Consider the following 14,929-nt stretch of genomic DNA (forward strand, 5'->3'; position numbering starts at 1 on the left):
AGGAATACCTTGCGCGAACAATAAATGTTTCCCAGAGAGAAGATCGTCAACCTGGGCTTGAAGGTTAGTGATGGTAGTTTCAGAAGCAAGCTTCTCATCTAGGAGCTCATGCTTGTCACCTTCCAGCTTCACATGCTCACCTTCCAGTTTCCTCTTCTCTTCTACAAGGTTATTCCTCTCCTGACCTACCTTGTAACGCTGCTTATAGAGGTCCTTGGCGTAAGCCTCCAGCTTGCTTCGCTCATCTTCGGCGGAAGCTTTAGCCAAGGAAAGCTCATGAACCAAGTCTTGCTCACGAGCAGTCAAACCAACAACCTTCTCGTTTGCCTAACTAAGGGCACTCTCTAAAGACACTTTCTCACTGACAAGCTTCTTGATCTCATCTGGGCCATCACTCCATCGTCCCAAAACTTCCGGGACAAGAGAAACCAAAAGAGGCCAGGTGTTGCACAATATTTCCCATCAACTCACCATCACCCAAATCCTAAACAGTCTTCTTCGTTGCTGGGAGAATACAATGAAAAAGAAGGTCCGAACAAACATGGGCCTTTTTCAAGACATCCCTATTGTGAATCTTCCTCGAAACATACACAGCAGTAGCTCCGCCAGAGGAAGCATCCTCATCATCAACAGTCTGGGAAACAACACCATTTCCTTTAACATTCTCTAAATTGACAGATTCTTCTGACCTCCCAACACTAGCAGGCTCATTCTCTTTCTCCACCACTTTACCAGCACATGTGGAAGCTGGCTTCTTGCTAAAGGCCTTAGCAACCTTCTTCGGCTTAGCCGAATGAGTTGAGCTCTTAAGAGTCTTCCCTACGCCAGAGGGAGTGAAACCAGTGATGGAGGCAACAAGAGCAGCATCCTGATCCAAATCCACATGATCAGAAACAGAAGAGTTGGGAAATGAAGTTGCTTTAAATCTTTTGTTGTTTCGAAGGGAAGCAGAAGTTGCCTTCCTTATAGTGCCTTTAGAAGGAAGAGCTGTAGAAGATGAAGTGGTCACATGATCACATGGCTGACGAAAGTCCCTAGTGTTCTCAACAACATTGGGATGGCCAGGGGCAACATCAGTCAACACAAAGGTCGCAACAGAAAAATCATCAAGTTGAAGAAACTCTAAAGCACCAATATTTGTAAAAGAGGAAGGTAAAAATTAAACCTAAGAAGCAGAAGAAACTTAAGCAAAAAATAAACATACCTTTCTCATCAACAAAAATCTTGGGTTCGGTATGAGGGTTAGGCCATTTGATGCTAAAACCTAAGTAAACAAGGAACTCTTCTGGGAAGGTCCAAAGCTTCACTGAAACAGAACGAAGGTTCTCCAAAAGAACAACATTAAGAACATCAACCTAAGGCTCAGCAGGGTTCAGAGTAAGTTCATGTCTCCTCCAAACAGGGGAAATGGCAAAATAGATTCTGAAACAAAGAGGAACTTATCTTTCCATGAGGAAGTGAGCCCAACCGTATTCGAAATCAATCCCGCTTCGCAACGAGTCTTCTCCACGGTAAACCTAGCTAACTGGAAAAACCTCCGGTACATCAAAAGGTCAAGATCATACCCAAGAGAATGACATACTATCTCAAAATGTAGTATTCGAGAAACCCCAACAGGGGTCAATTGACCAAGAGACAAGCTATGATGCTTCAAAACGCTCACGGAAAACTTAGTAAAAGGATACCAAAGGTTACATTCGTCAAAATAATGGGTATAAATAGGGATCTTTCCAGGAGGAAAACCAGACACAGGAGTAGAAGATTTAGGTAATTCCGACTGAAGATCAGCCCAAATCCCATAATCGGAGCAAAACCGGTCAAGTTCCGATTGGGTTAGTTTCGAAAATTGAGTCGCCATATCACCCTTAGAACCCATAATCGAAGAAAACAAAGAAGTAAAAGCAACTTCTATCTTAAGAAAAGGAACGGAACAAGGAAGAAATCGTCTGAAAAGGAAGTTATAACCGATGGTAATTAAGCAATATGATGAAAGTGGCAGTTATCTAGGGTTATAAAGAGATTTTTTGAATTTCAAATCCCTAAGAATTTGGACAGGTGGGAGGTTAGGATTAACATAGCCATAGCCATGCCAGCTGTCACATTGATACATCACAATAATAACCAACAACTTCTCACAAGAAGCTTCAAGCTCCTACCCTTAGAATAAAACATAGAGTCTTAGACCCAAGAGCTTCAAGCTTCCAAAATAAAGGAAACGTTATACGAGTACGAAAGCACAAAACGAATAATATAACACACGACAGGTCGACGTCATAAGCTCTTAGCTTCTAGCCCTAAGCTTCAGCAACAGAAGCTTCGGGCCACAGGCTTCTAGCTTCCAGACCACGTTAGGCAAATTTTCCACCTTATGGACTTCAGTATGCAAGTCCAAAATAGTAAAATAGGTATATGCATTGGTTTATAAAGAGGCATGCTGTTGAGCCCAAAAGTATTAAACATCCGGGGGGGGGGGGGGTGCAAAAATCCAGAAAAAGAAAAAAAGAGTTGAGTCACAAGCATTCGTCATTACAATCCAAATAATTCTGAATGGGGGACTGATGACGTGGGTACCCCAACCCACAAGCTAAAGAAGCTTAAGAATAAAGGAACCACAAATACAAGCTTATATGCCATGGAAGCTTAGGAACAAGAAATCAATAAACATAAGCTTCCAGACGGGAAGCTTGACACTTGCCCAACAAGGTTCCTAAATTGACCAGTAAGCTCTTGCTACAATAATGTCAGATAAAGTCATAGCTGAAAAAAGCTGGCATCTGCTATAAAGTAAAAATAACAAGAAGACAAATAAAAAGTTAGCAAAGCTTATATGTAAATGGCATACACCCAGCCTGCGTAAGCTGACCTTTTCCTCTTAAGAAGTTGCAGCTTCCCTCAAGGAAGCTTCCAACTACCTATATAAGGAACACTTCACCAAAGGTATTCTCATTCTAATTTCACTCCATTCTCTTTAAACTCTCTCTTCATACTCCTACAACATTTTAATCATATCATAACACTGATTCTCACGCCGGAGGTTGATCGTAGGAGACCCTCACCTACAGTGAGACTAACCGGTCGTGTTTTCTTTGATTTTGTTATTAGGTATAGAAACTCTGGTTCGGATACACTCTTGGATTGCTACACTCTTGTTGTTAGCTACATCGTTGTAGCAACAAATAGAAATATAAAAAAACTTTAGTTTAGAAAAAGAAGAACTAGCTAAAAAAATTCAAATCCACCACTTCTGGTCCACTAGTGTTAGATTTGGGTTCTCCATTGAGACTTAAATTCAATCCCTACTATTGTCACTTTTTTGGATAATGACAATGAAGAATTTGAGTTAGACCTTGCGAGGTTGTCTGTTAGAATCTCGAGCCCACCTGAGTTCGCGTCCTATCGTGTGTTACGCCAGAGAGTTTTGCTCTTATGGTGACACAACAACTGTTAAGTGACAGTTGACGGTATGGTTTTCTGGGAAACGCCAAGCCAAACTCTAAAGCCAGTGTAGGCTCGGTTAAGATAATATAGTCTGGTCAAAGTGAGACGATAGGGTTCACCAAAATTGGAGAGTGCGCTGGTCTAAAACACACAAGAAAATCTCCATTTTAAAAGAAATTAAAATTAAGAAATAAAATTTAACTAAAGACAACACTAACACTTGCATGTTGAACAACCCACCAAAGTAACCAAACTAGTAACACTTCGAAAACAACCAGGCCCAAAGTTATTCGGGCCAATAATAATAGACCACCCGTTTATTCGGGTAGGGCTCCAAAGTATCCCCAAATCAATTACCACACTCTTCACATAAACACCACAAACACACCAATTTCTCATTTCTCAATTCTCATCTCAACCACCGTCAAATTACGCTCGTGGGTCACCGTTAAAAGCCTTCTTCATCATCGGCGTACACAATTCGTAACGTAATTCTCACTACCCATCTCTTAATTTCCCAGATGTTGTCTTGTAACGTTGAATTTAGGGTTTCTTGATATGGGTTTGATTTGAAAGTTTAATTTTTCATGATTTGGATTGAGAATCGTGGAATTAACGTGGGTTGTTGATGAATTTGTCTATTTTTATTGTTTATTGTTTATTTTTATTTTGGGTTCTTTGTGCCGGAAGCTGTGGAGCTACTTAAGTGGGTTCAACGGGTTATGGGTTATGCATAGTAATGTTATGATTTCGAGATCAAATAATTTTAGTTTATAAAAGACTCTGTTTTTTCAATCTGAAATGGGCTAGCAGCTCAGCTTGTTGCCCGTTTGCCTTCTATTTCTGTGTAAAAGAATATATATTAAAGAAACTAAGAACTTTTTTTAAAAATTTTTTTGGTTTGTACACAATTCGTAACGTAATTCTCACTACCCATTATTTAATTTCCCCAGTTTTGCCTTGTAACGTTGAATTTAGGGTTTCTTGATTTGGGTTTGATTTGAAAGTTAATTTTTTAATGATTTGAATTGAGAATCGTGAAATTGATGTGGGTTTGTGATGAATTGATGATTCAATTGTTGGAATTTATGATTTGACGTGTTTAATTGATGGGTCCTCGGGCCAGAGGCTGTGGAGCTACTTAACCGGGCTCAACGGGTTATGGGTTATGCATAGTAATGTTATGACGAATAATATAGTTTATAAAAGACTCGGTTTTTAAGTCCGAAACGGCTAGCGGCGCAGCTTGTTGCTTGTTTGCCTTCTACTTCGATGTAAAAGCATATATATGAATGAAATTGAAACAAAAAAAAATTAAAATTTTTTGTTTTTGCAGGATGTATCCATTACGAGGGAATAACACACATGGACAGCAGCAACAGGCTTACTCTGGTCAACCTGCTTATGGCCAAAATGTAAGAAATTTATATAAAGCTTGAGCTTTTATGTGCAATTATTTTTGTTACAAGCTGTATGGTATATTGATTTTGAATAGATTTGGTTTCTAGGACATGAAACTGAGGATAGTAAATTTAGTCATTCTAATAGTGTTCATATCTTAATAGTTATCCTTACAATAATCAGTATGTTGGTTAAATAATAATCTTATTAATAAATAAAGTTGTAGCTGAATAAAATCTTGTTGAGTCTTGCTTAATGCGTTTGACCTAATCTTGCAATCCTCATCGTATAACTTGAAAAAGAATGAAAATCGATTTCATGATCCGGTAGGAGCTTAAGATAGAAGTGATCACAGAACAATTATTAGGTAATATATGCTATTGTTTTGCTAAAATGGTTGAAAGTATTACTTTGCTGATTGGTCTGAGATATAAATGAAGGTTATATACGTTATTCACGGTCTTCATTAGTTGCCAATGAAGTTTAAAGAGATGGACCAGCAATTCAATATTTGTCTTATATACATGTTATACCACATGTTGTATCTTGCTTGAAATGTAAAGTTTAAAAAGCAATCATCATTTGAGGTGTAAAGAACATTGGGTTACTATTTATATACCGTCTACAAGGATTCAGTATGTCACATTGTTAATTTGTAATGAAGATAATGTGACTATGTGAGTTCTTATAAAGATGAATTGAGTGGCATTTATGCGTCACCGCAAAATGTGATCGAATTCATCAAGAAAACATAGAATTGTAAGTGTAGCAATGCCAAAAAGCTCATTTATTTTGTGAAATGTGTAACTGATTTCACTTTTATTTGAAGTTGGGGTCTGATGGTGGGGCCAATCAGATGTCCATGTCAGCACGGCAAGCAGCCATGCTAGCAAGTCATCCATCTGCTGGAGCTCATTATGGTGGTCAATATAGTGCTGTGTATGGTGCAATGGCACTCAGCAGTGCTCTACAGGTCAGTCAGCTTATGATATGAAATTTAGGATAATTTGATTAAGCAAGCATATTCATAACGTATGATATTATAACTTGATATTAACAAACGTTTATTTCTTGTTTTAAAATATTAGACAACGTATAACTCAAGATTAATAATAAAATGCATAACTAGTCTAAGTATACATAAGTTTCTGTATAGTATTTTATGTTACTAACCTTTATTTCTTAAACAGACAATGGTTTCATTCGCAGATATCAGTTGTTGAAAATGTTTATCTTTATATTTTCAATCCCAAAGTTTTTGCATCTCATTATAGATTTTGCTTTTTTGATAAAGGGGGTAAGCAAATTTAAAGATAAAACACTTTCTACAAATGTTACCTCCAAGTGGAACCTTGCGTATTTGAGATGTAAAGGTGGGTAAAACATGAAATGCTATTCAGGAAATTTGTGAATACTTAAATCTGTTATGATTTTTACTATTATTCTTGAATTATGCATCGCCTAATACTTCAAAACAAGAAATAAACATTTGTTAATAGCGAGTTATAGTATCGTTTTGTTATAGATTAGCTTACTTAATTACATTAAATTCTCTCTCTTACCGGACAGTAACTCTATTGTGTTTGATTTAACAAACTTAATTGCTTGTAAATTCTGTATTTACTTGTGCAGACTCCGGGTGCAAGTGCTAAAGGACCTGAACCATCTGGTTTGGAAGGTCGAACCGCTTATGTTCCAACCGTGCAAGAACCAACTGGAGAGTATTCTGTGGTTAGTCAAAAATACGGTCAAAAGAGTGAGCTTTCGCGCGCGTATTCTGCGCATGATTCACAAAGCGACCCTGCTGCCCGATTTGCTGATTCAGTTGCTTATGGTCATCATCAACATCAGGTTTTTTTTAAATCATAATTCTTACTTATATAGGTGGTCACAGATTATCATCTACCAAATTAATAAATCTACATCATTATGCTTGGCCTATCCGTAATATGGAAGCTTTTGTTGTTTTTTGGCTCTCTGTGATATTTATGGTTTTCTGTTTATTAAATTTTGAAATAGGGGGGCATATATGAACGCCTGGATGCTGCATCGGCACTCCGGAAAGAATTGCTACAGGCTCAGTCACTTCAATCTGCTTCTGTTGAAGGGAGTTCTAGGTAACAATTATAAACCAGCTACTTATTAATGCTTGATTGTGTGTATGTTTAATCTTAAAATACTGGTAACATTAATAAAATGCTAGTTAGAAAAGAAACGTGCCAAGTAGGTCCAAAAGTAGCTCAAAGTGTATTTGTAATGCACAAAATCTCCACCCAAATCATTACATTAAAAAAGTTAATTATTATTTAATTTTTTGAATTTTGTAATCATGTTCAACGGTTATTTTTAATTTTAATTTTTTTTTATTTATATTTATTTTTTTTGTGCGTGAAAAAAAGCATCTCAAATCTACCCGAGTCGACCTGCACAAAAACTTTTCTCGTTTGGGCCAATTGATCAACCTAATATAATTCTTGTAATTATATTTGACACACTATTTGTTAATAGAAGTGTTTTTTTGAAAAGATGTGTTTTGTTTCGTATACAAAATTGCCTTTTTAACATGTGAAATGAATCATGTTGACCCATTACTCAACTTGCCTCCCCACCTCTAAGCCTCTACTTATGAATGAGTGAGACGTATTTAGTGCTGATGTCATACTTCTTTACTCTCTCTGCATGGCTAACCACTTTCTAAAACAGTACTATTGAAGAATGATATTAATAATTTGATATGTTTCAAACCACTAAGTAGCAATAAAACATTTCTGGCAGACAAGCTGATTATTTAGCAGCAAGGGTGGCAGCGGCGGCTAATGCTCGTCACGCGGGACAAGAACTTCTGCCTTACGGTTCAAGAATCGACCCCGATCCCAGCACTTTATCAATGATAACCGGTCTATCACATCGTGCACAACATGCTCCATCAATACTAGGGGCTGCCCCGACCCCGGCCTCGGCCCCTGCCCAACGTATGGATGATCTTGTCTATGGTCATACCTCTGTTAATCCCGGCTATGGTGTTAGCCTGCCACCTGGCAGGGATTACGTTTCACGAAAAGGTCTTCATGGTTCAACCGCTGAACCTGATTACATGGCACGTGCCCGAGAACTTGACCGAAGAGATGAAGAACGTCGCCGGGAGATTTTACGTGAACGCGAACGAGAACGAGAACGTGAAAGGGAACGGGAACGGGAACGGGAACGGGAAAGGCAACGAAAGCGAGAACGGGAACGCCTACGTGAAAGGGATAGGCGTGACCGGACGCCACCAAAAGTATCTAGGGATCGTCAGGATTCGCCAAATAGGTGGATTTTGTTTTTTAAAAGTTATGTTATGCAGCCTTCATGAATAAACGCTAACTTTGTATTCTGTTATTGTGAAGGCGTCGTTCACCCGTCAAAGAGAAACGAAGAGATTATGTTTGCAAGGTAACAAAAGGCACATACGGGCCATGTTATAAGTTCCCGTCTTTTTTTTCTACTTCAATCTTTCCGTTCTGTTGAGTTAGAACCTAATTCGTTTCTGTTACATTGCTATAACTCAACTAGTCAAACACTCAAACCCCTTTGTTGACTTTTCATCTTCATGATTCACAACGCACCTTTTGTTGCTCATTTGTCACCAGAACCCCTTCTATCCATTTCTGAATCTCATGGAATCTTTATGGTGATTTAAGGTTGTTCGGAGTGAATTTGTGGGCTACTGCATTTTGAATTATCTTCATTTTGTGACACATATGTGGCTAATTTGTGAATGGTTTGAAATTATGAAGATATTTGATGGTTTGAAGTGCTATATTTGCAGGTTTATTCATCCTGTTTACTAGATGTAGAGAGGGATTATCTGTCAATTGATAAGAGATATCCTAGGTTGTTTACTTCTCCCGAATGTTCCAAGGTATGCCATGCGTCTGGATCAGTTACTATTTGTTCTTCCTATTTGGCTATTTGACCGCAACTCAAATGCTAAATTGTTGCAGGTGATTGTCAATTGGTCAAAGGACGATGCTAAAGTTTCTTTGACTGTCCCTGTCAGGTATGTCTTTTGTTCTGATATTTTTGCATCTGTGTTTCACAAGTTTGGATGTTACAGTTAAACATTAACCAATTATTATGATAAAACAGTTTTGAGCATGATTTTGTTCAAGTTGATGATGAACCTCAGAATAAAGAGGCATCGGCTGTAACCGTGGTCGATAATTCTCTAAAATCAGAGAGTGGAAGTATTAAGTGGAATGCAAAGGTGAATCTTTTTTGAAGACAATATGAATATAAGTATTTTATATCATATGTTATCTCATAAACATGATAATGTTGTTTCATATTTGATTTCTATGTTTAATCTATTCAGGTGATATTGATGAGTGGGCTTAGCCAAAATGCTTTCGAGGAGCTTTCATCTGAACGAGAATATGATGACCGAATTCCCCATTTTTGCAACATGCTTAGGTTTGCTTGTCTTAAAAATGGGAATGCATTAATTGCAATTGGAGGCTTGTGGGACCCTTCTGATGGAAATGACCCTTCAGTTGACAAGTCAACTCTCATTCATACGGTCATCAGGTTCGTTTACACATGTTAAATATTACCCTCACAAGCTCTCTTGTATTTGTATTATCAAATAATCAATTTATGTCGTGTAGGCATGCCAAAGACATCACAGGACTCGATTTAAACAACTGCCAACCATGGAATCCTTTTCTTGAGGTAATCCAATTAATTTGTTCATTTATAACTTATAGAGAAAATTGCACAAATGGTCCCTATGGTTTGACCATCTTGCAAGTGTGGTTCCTAGAATTTAAAAATGCAAACTTAGTCCAAAATTTGTGCGAGGGTTGCACGTTTAGTCCCCACTGTTGGTTCGGGTTAGTATTTAAGGGAAAAGTGATGCCATGTGCCATTCATGTGAGGGTAATTGTGTATATTCTCAAATTTATACTCGTTCAAACTCTTGAGCTCCCAACATCAACTTCGTCACTTTCGATTAATGCAAGATCGAAGGTTCAGCGCGTAATTGAAGGTGATGTAGTCGACATTAGGAGTTCTGGAGTATTTTCTTAAGATTCCAAATATTGAAAGACACAATTACCCTCACTTGAATGACACATCACATCACTTTTCTGTTAAAAACTAACTGGAATTAACGGTGAGGACTAAGCATGAACCCTCTCACAAATGGTTGAAGTAAGTTTGCAAATTTTAAAGTATGGGGACCAAACTTGCAATATTGTCAAAGCACAGGGACCATTTTTGCAAATTTCTCTAAATTATATTTTGCTTTTGCATCAGACTTTAATAAAGTTGTCTTATTTGCAGATTCATTATGACCGGGTTGGAAAAGATGGGCTTTTTAGTCATAAAGAGGTTACGGTTCTCTATCTTCCTGATTTATCAAATTGTTTACCTTCACTAGATGCTTGGAGGGATCAATGGCTGGCCCACAAGAAAGCTATTGCAGAGCGAGAACGTCTTAAACGCGAGGTATATGGTTTCCTATTTATGTGCAGTTAAAAGTAAAATAGAAAAATAAAGAACCGAACTAACTAAAGTTTTTTTCCTGCTTTTTTTGCATAGATCTCTCGAGAAAAGAAGGAAAGCTTGAAAGGTAAGACATGGATATTTTTTTGGTTTTATGTAGGCTTGCCTGTAAACGAACTGAACGAACACAGACATTTAAATGAACATATATTCTTGTATATGTTTGTTAGTTAAAAAAATGAAGGATTTCGTGTTCGTTTGTCTATGCTATAAAAGAACATAAACGAACATAAACAAACGTAAGTGGACAAAGATTAACGAACATAAAAAACGTAGCTGAATGAAGAAAGTGAGTGTGTTTGTTAATGAACGTCCACAAACGTAAACGAACTTTTTTTGTTCTTGTTTGTTTATTAATAAACGAACTTCGTGCAGAATGGGGTTCGTTTGTAGGCCTACTTTTATGTGAATGTTGAAAAAAACTGAGATTTTATGTTGATTTTGCTCAGAGACGGAACCTGAGAAAACCGATGTGAAGGATGCGACACCAATAAAAAAGAAAGCTTCTGGATCATCATCAAAAGCCAGCGAAAAGTCAAAGGGAAAAGCTAAGAAGCCGGGAAATGAGGGAGTCGAAGGCAGCACGGAAACCGAGAAGAAAGTAGAAGAAGATGCTGCTGTTTCAAAGACTGGTAGTGGAAAAAAGAAAATAGTAAGAAAAGTTGTTAAAAAGAAAGTTGCTGAAAAAAATAATAAACCCGAAACACAACCGAACCGAGTGAAACATTAGATCCTAAAACAGAGGCAGAGACAACCACTGAGGCTGCTGGTCAAGAAAAGTCAACTGTTAATCCATCTCCAGATGTGAAGACTTTTACAAGAAAGAAAGTTACAAAAAAGGTCCCTGTTAAGAAAACCATTAAAAAGTAGTCAAAGGCAAAGGCACACAATCTGAGTCGACACCGGTTAAAGAGCAAGATATTTCCGAAAATAACCTTGAAGAGGCCACTGTTAAGAAAGAAGACGAAGGGACACAGTCTGACGTGGCACCGCTTGATAATAATCTCAAAGATGTCACTGTTAAGGAAGAAGATGATGTGGCACCAGTTAAGAGTGCAGGTGGTGTGAGCGGGAAGAAAATTGTTAAAAAGAAAGTAATAAAAAAAGTTGTGAAGCGTAAAGTAGTAGCTAAGAATGGCAACAATAAAAGTGATGAACAAAGTGCAACATTAGTCAAGCAGGAAAGTGAGGTCAAACCGGAAGTCAATGAATCGACATCAAATGTGGCCACTGAGTCTAGCAAAGACAATAACAAAAAAGAAACCGATAATGTAACAGATGAGAATAAAGCTAAGGTTAATAATGGAAATAATAAGTTAAAAAACGTTGAAAAATCCAAAGAGGGGAAGGTGAAAAAAGAAAAAGATGATAAAACTGAGTCAAAGGTCAAAGATAAGAAGTGGGAGGAGATTCCTCGGCATCCTGGGTTCTTTCTCCAAACCAAAGGGAACAAAGATTCTAAAGTATGTAATTTTTATTTTATAAAATTCCTTTTTAATATTGTGTTACTTAGGTGTACTTATTATAATTTTGTCATTCTCTGTGACAGCTGCGTTCGTTATCGCTTTCGCTTGATTCCCTTTTGGGTTATGATGATAATGATATTGAAGAATCAACATTTGAGGTAATCTTTTTATAAACCCAAATAAAATGTTTAATTTAGTTAAATGAACGAACATTTTTTTAATAAACGAACAAACATGAACAAAGAATTTTGTTCAATTAGTCAAATGAACGAACGTGAATGCATGTCTTGTTCGCTCAGTTATATACATGAACTTTGTTTATGTAAATTAATTTATGCTTGTTTAAGTTCGTTCGTTTACATATTCATTTAACATTTTTGGTCAAATTACAACTTAGTCTAGTTTTAATTTATTTAGGCCCATCACTGCGTTTTTTTACATTACTTTTAACTGGTTTTAATACACTTATGTTCGTTCATTTATGTTCAGTCACGTTCGTGAACCGTTTGTTTATATTTTAACGAACATTAACATGTTCATTTTCTTAATGTACGAACACGAACAAGAAAACCCTGTTCGCTCGGTTCTTCTACAAGCCCACTTACATTTTCTTCCATGACAGCTATCGTTATTTGCTGAAACATTTTATGAAATGCTTCAGTATCAAATGGGCTCTCGGATATTAACATTTCTCCAGGTTGGTTTAAATCAATGACACCTCTTTTTTATGCAGTCACTGTCGTGTTCTCATTTATCTTATGTTTGGTGGCATTTTTTATGTAGAAATTAAGGATCAAATATGTGGCTAAAAGAAACCAAAAGAAGAGGCAGTTAGAAGAAGCTTCTGAAAAGGAAAAGGCGAACACGCCAGCCAAGCGTGTAAAAACTAATGATTCTAAAGGGGAAGCACAAGACGAACAAACAGAGGATGAGGAAATTAATGCAGATGTAGAAACTAATGTTGCTAAGAAGGAAGAAGATGTCAAAACTGAAGGTGATGAAGATATGGATGAAGATCCTGAAGAAGAGCCTGAAGAAGATCCCGAAGAAGATGAAGATATGATTGATGTCACTGAAAATACAAAAACCGAAGACAAGTCGAAAGCTACAGAAGAAATTGTGAATCCGAGTATTAAGTTAGAAGATGCAGAGGAAAATGATAAGGAAAAAGAAAAAGATAAAAAGGAGGAAATAAAAAAGAAAGAGAATATTGACAAGGAGCTTTTGCAGGCATGTTCTCTTCATATCAAATTTTGTAATTTTATCATAGCTTTTTTTTTAAAACTCTTTATTAATAAAAAGTTTTTTGTTTGATTCTTAAACAGGCTTTCAGGTTTTTTGACCGAAATCGAGTTGGTCACATCAGGGTAAGTCAAGTTCATGTTTAATTTGCAAAAGTCGCTAGGCGGACCCTATGCGGCTGACCGAGGAGTTGGGTGTACTCGGGGAGTACTCGGATTTGGTAAAGATTAAGAAAATTAATTTTTGAATGCTATATATATGTCAAATATCATAAGCATACTAATATTTATAATAAACAAGTAAATATCCATATAACTAAAAGAAATACATTTTTAAATACCAAATAATTCTAAAATTTTCTAATCATTAACTAAAAAAAAGTGATAGTTTTTTTAATATTACAGAAATATGATTATGTTTTATTCTTAAAGTCAAAATCGGCCCAAGTTAAATGACTAGATGTGATTGTGGCTGAGTTTGACCACATTTGATCAATTCTTAGCAACTAGGCGGAGTTGAAGAAACTCTCCTCGGCGCCATACCTTGTAGCGAGTACTCGGGGCGTACTCGGCCTTGGAAACCTACTTTTACAACATTTGTTAAATAATTTAATATGTTTAAGTTCAGTATCTAAGGCTAATTTCTCTTTAGGTTGAAGACATGCGGTTAATCATCCACAATTTGGGGAATTTCTTGTCTCACAGAGATGTTAAGGTTAGAACTATTAATCCAATATAAAGGCCAATATAGTTATGAATATTGATTTTTAATGTTTGTGCAGGATATTGTGCAAAGTGCATTGTTGGAAAGCAATACAGGGAGGGATGACCGCATTTTGTACAATAAGTTGGTGAGGATGGACATCTGAAAGATAAGATGTTTGATAGTTCTTGGTTCTTCGGTTATGTTAGATGTTTGTTATTAATTTAGTACTGATGGAAATAATCATCGAATACTTTTGGATATTTGTACATTTTTACGACTTCACGTTTGGTAGTCTTTCGTGTTATTGCCAAATGGAAGCAAGCATTGCTTTTGGTATATTTGCTTGCAAATGGAACAGATTATGTTAAGTTGCAAGTGTGCTTTGTGAGTTCTAAGGTAGATAAGATTTTCTTCATGGGTTAGCATCCATACCAAATGATTTTTATTTTTATTATTAATTTTTTTATTCTGAAGTTAAGGCATCTATAAGTTTAGAAACATTATAGATGATAGTATGATACATTGTTCCAATGATAATCTAGCTATAGCTAGATTATGCATTTTGCTATGTGTTCTTGAAGGATTTTGACCAAAACTGATGGTTGAGTGGAATTTTGTAAAAAATGCTGTTATGATCATCACTAATAGATGGAAATTACTTATATTATCATTGGAACTTGATTGAACCTGAATTAAAATTATAACCGAAAAATATGATTTTTGGTCGAAATGTACTATGTCAAAGTTGACCTAAGAAACCAAATTGATTAGACGATATACTAAATTCGCTAAATAGGATCTCTTTAACAAATGCGTTTTTTAGTACAAATTAGAAATGATCCAACTCATCAATAAATTTTAAACCAAACGAATCAGACTCATGTTAAAGTTGCATTAATAAGACTTGCATTTGTCTTTAGGCATTTAAACATGAAGAAACAGATATTTATACGTGCATTAAGTTTAATTATGTTGAAGGAAACACACTTAACTGGATTTGGGTTAAGATTTAGATAGTCAGCTAATTCTTGCATATTAAGATCTTAAATTCTTTAGGTGAGTAAATAAAACTATTTAAAGCAAAGCATGCACTAAATTGTCTGATTACATGCTATCTATATTTGGAATTACCT

The 14,929-nt window shown here is 36.4% G+C and overlaps 1 pseudogene across 1 annotated transcript; it reads left to right on the top strand.

The window, feature by feature from the left end:
• The first annotated feature begins 3,849 nt into the window (after positions 1-3,849).
• Positions 3,850-13,999, top strand: LOC143626500 (protein SHORT ROOT IN SALT MEDIUM 1-like; annotated as a pseudogene). Its single transcript, XR_013152429.1, has 21 exons — positions 3,850-3,926; positions 4,775-4,853; positions 5,669-5,812; positions 6,472-6,690; positions 6,859-6,956; positions 7,615-8,148; positions 8,226-8,271; positions 8,648-8,740; positions 8,823-8,878; positions 8,968-9,085; positions 9,194-9,405; positions 9,486-9,549; positions 10,162-10,326; positions 10,420-10,450; positions 10,833-11,846; positions 11,933-12,007; positions 12,472-12,546; positions 12,633-13,079; positions 13,175-13,216; positions 13,743-13,805; positions 13,873-13,999. The product of XR_013152429.1 is annotated as a protein SHORT ROOT IN SALT MEDIUM 1-like (transcript).
• Positions 14,000-14,929: the final 930 nt, after the last annotated feature.

This window comes from Bidens hawaiensis, unplaced genomic scaffold (assembly GCF_021521415.1).
Source record: "Bidens hawaiensis isolate Kalapana, Puna unplaced genomic scaffold, B.hawaiensis_p1.1 tig00004412_1, whole genome shotgun sequence".
In the NCBI taxonomy this organism is placed as follows: Eukaryota; Viridiplantae; Streptophyta; class Magnoliopsida; order Asterales; family Asteraceae; genus Bidens; species Bidens hawaiensis.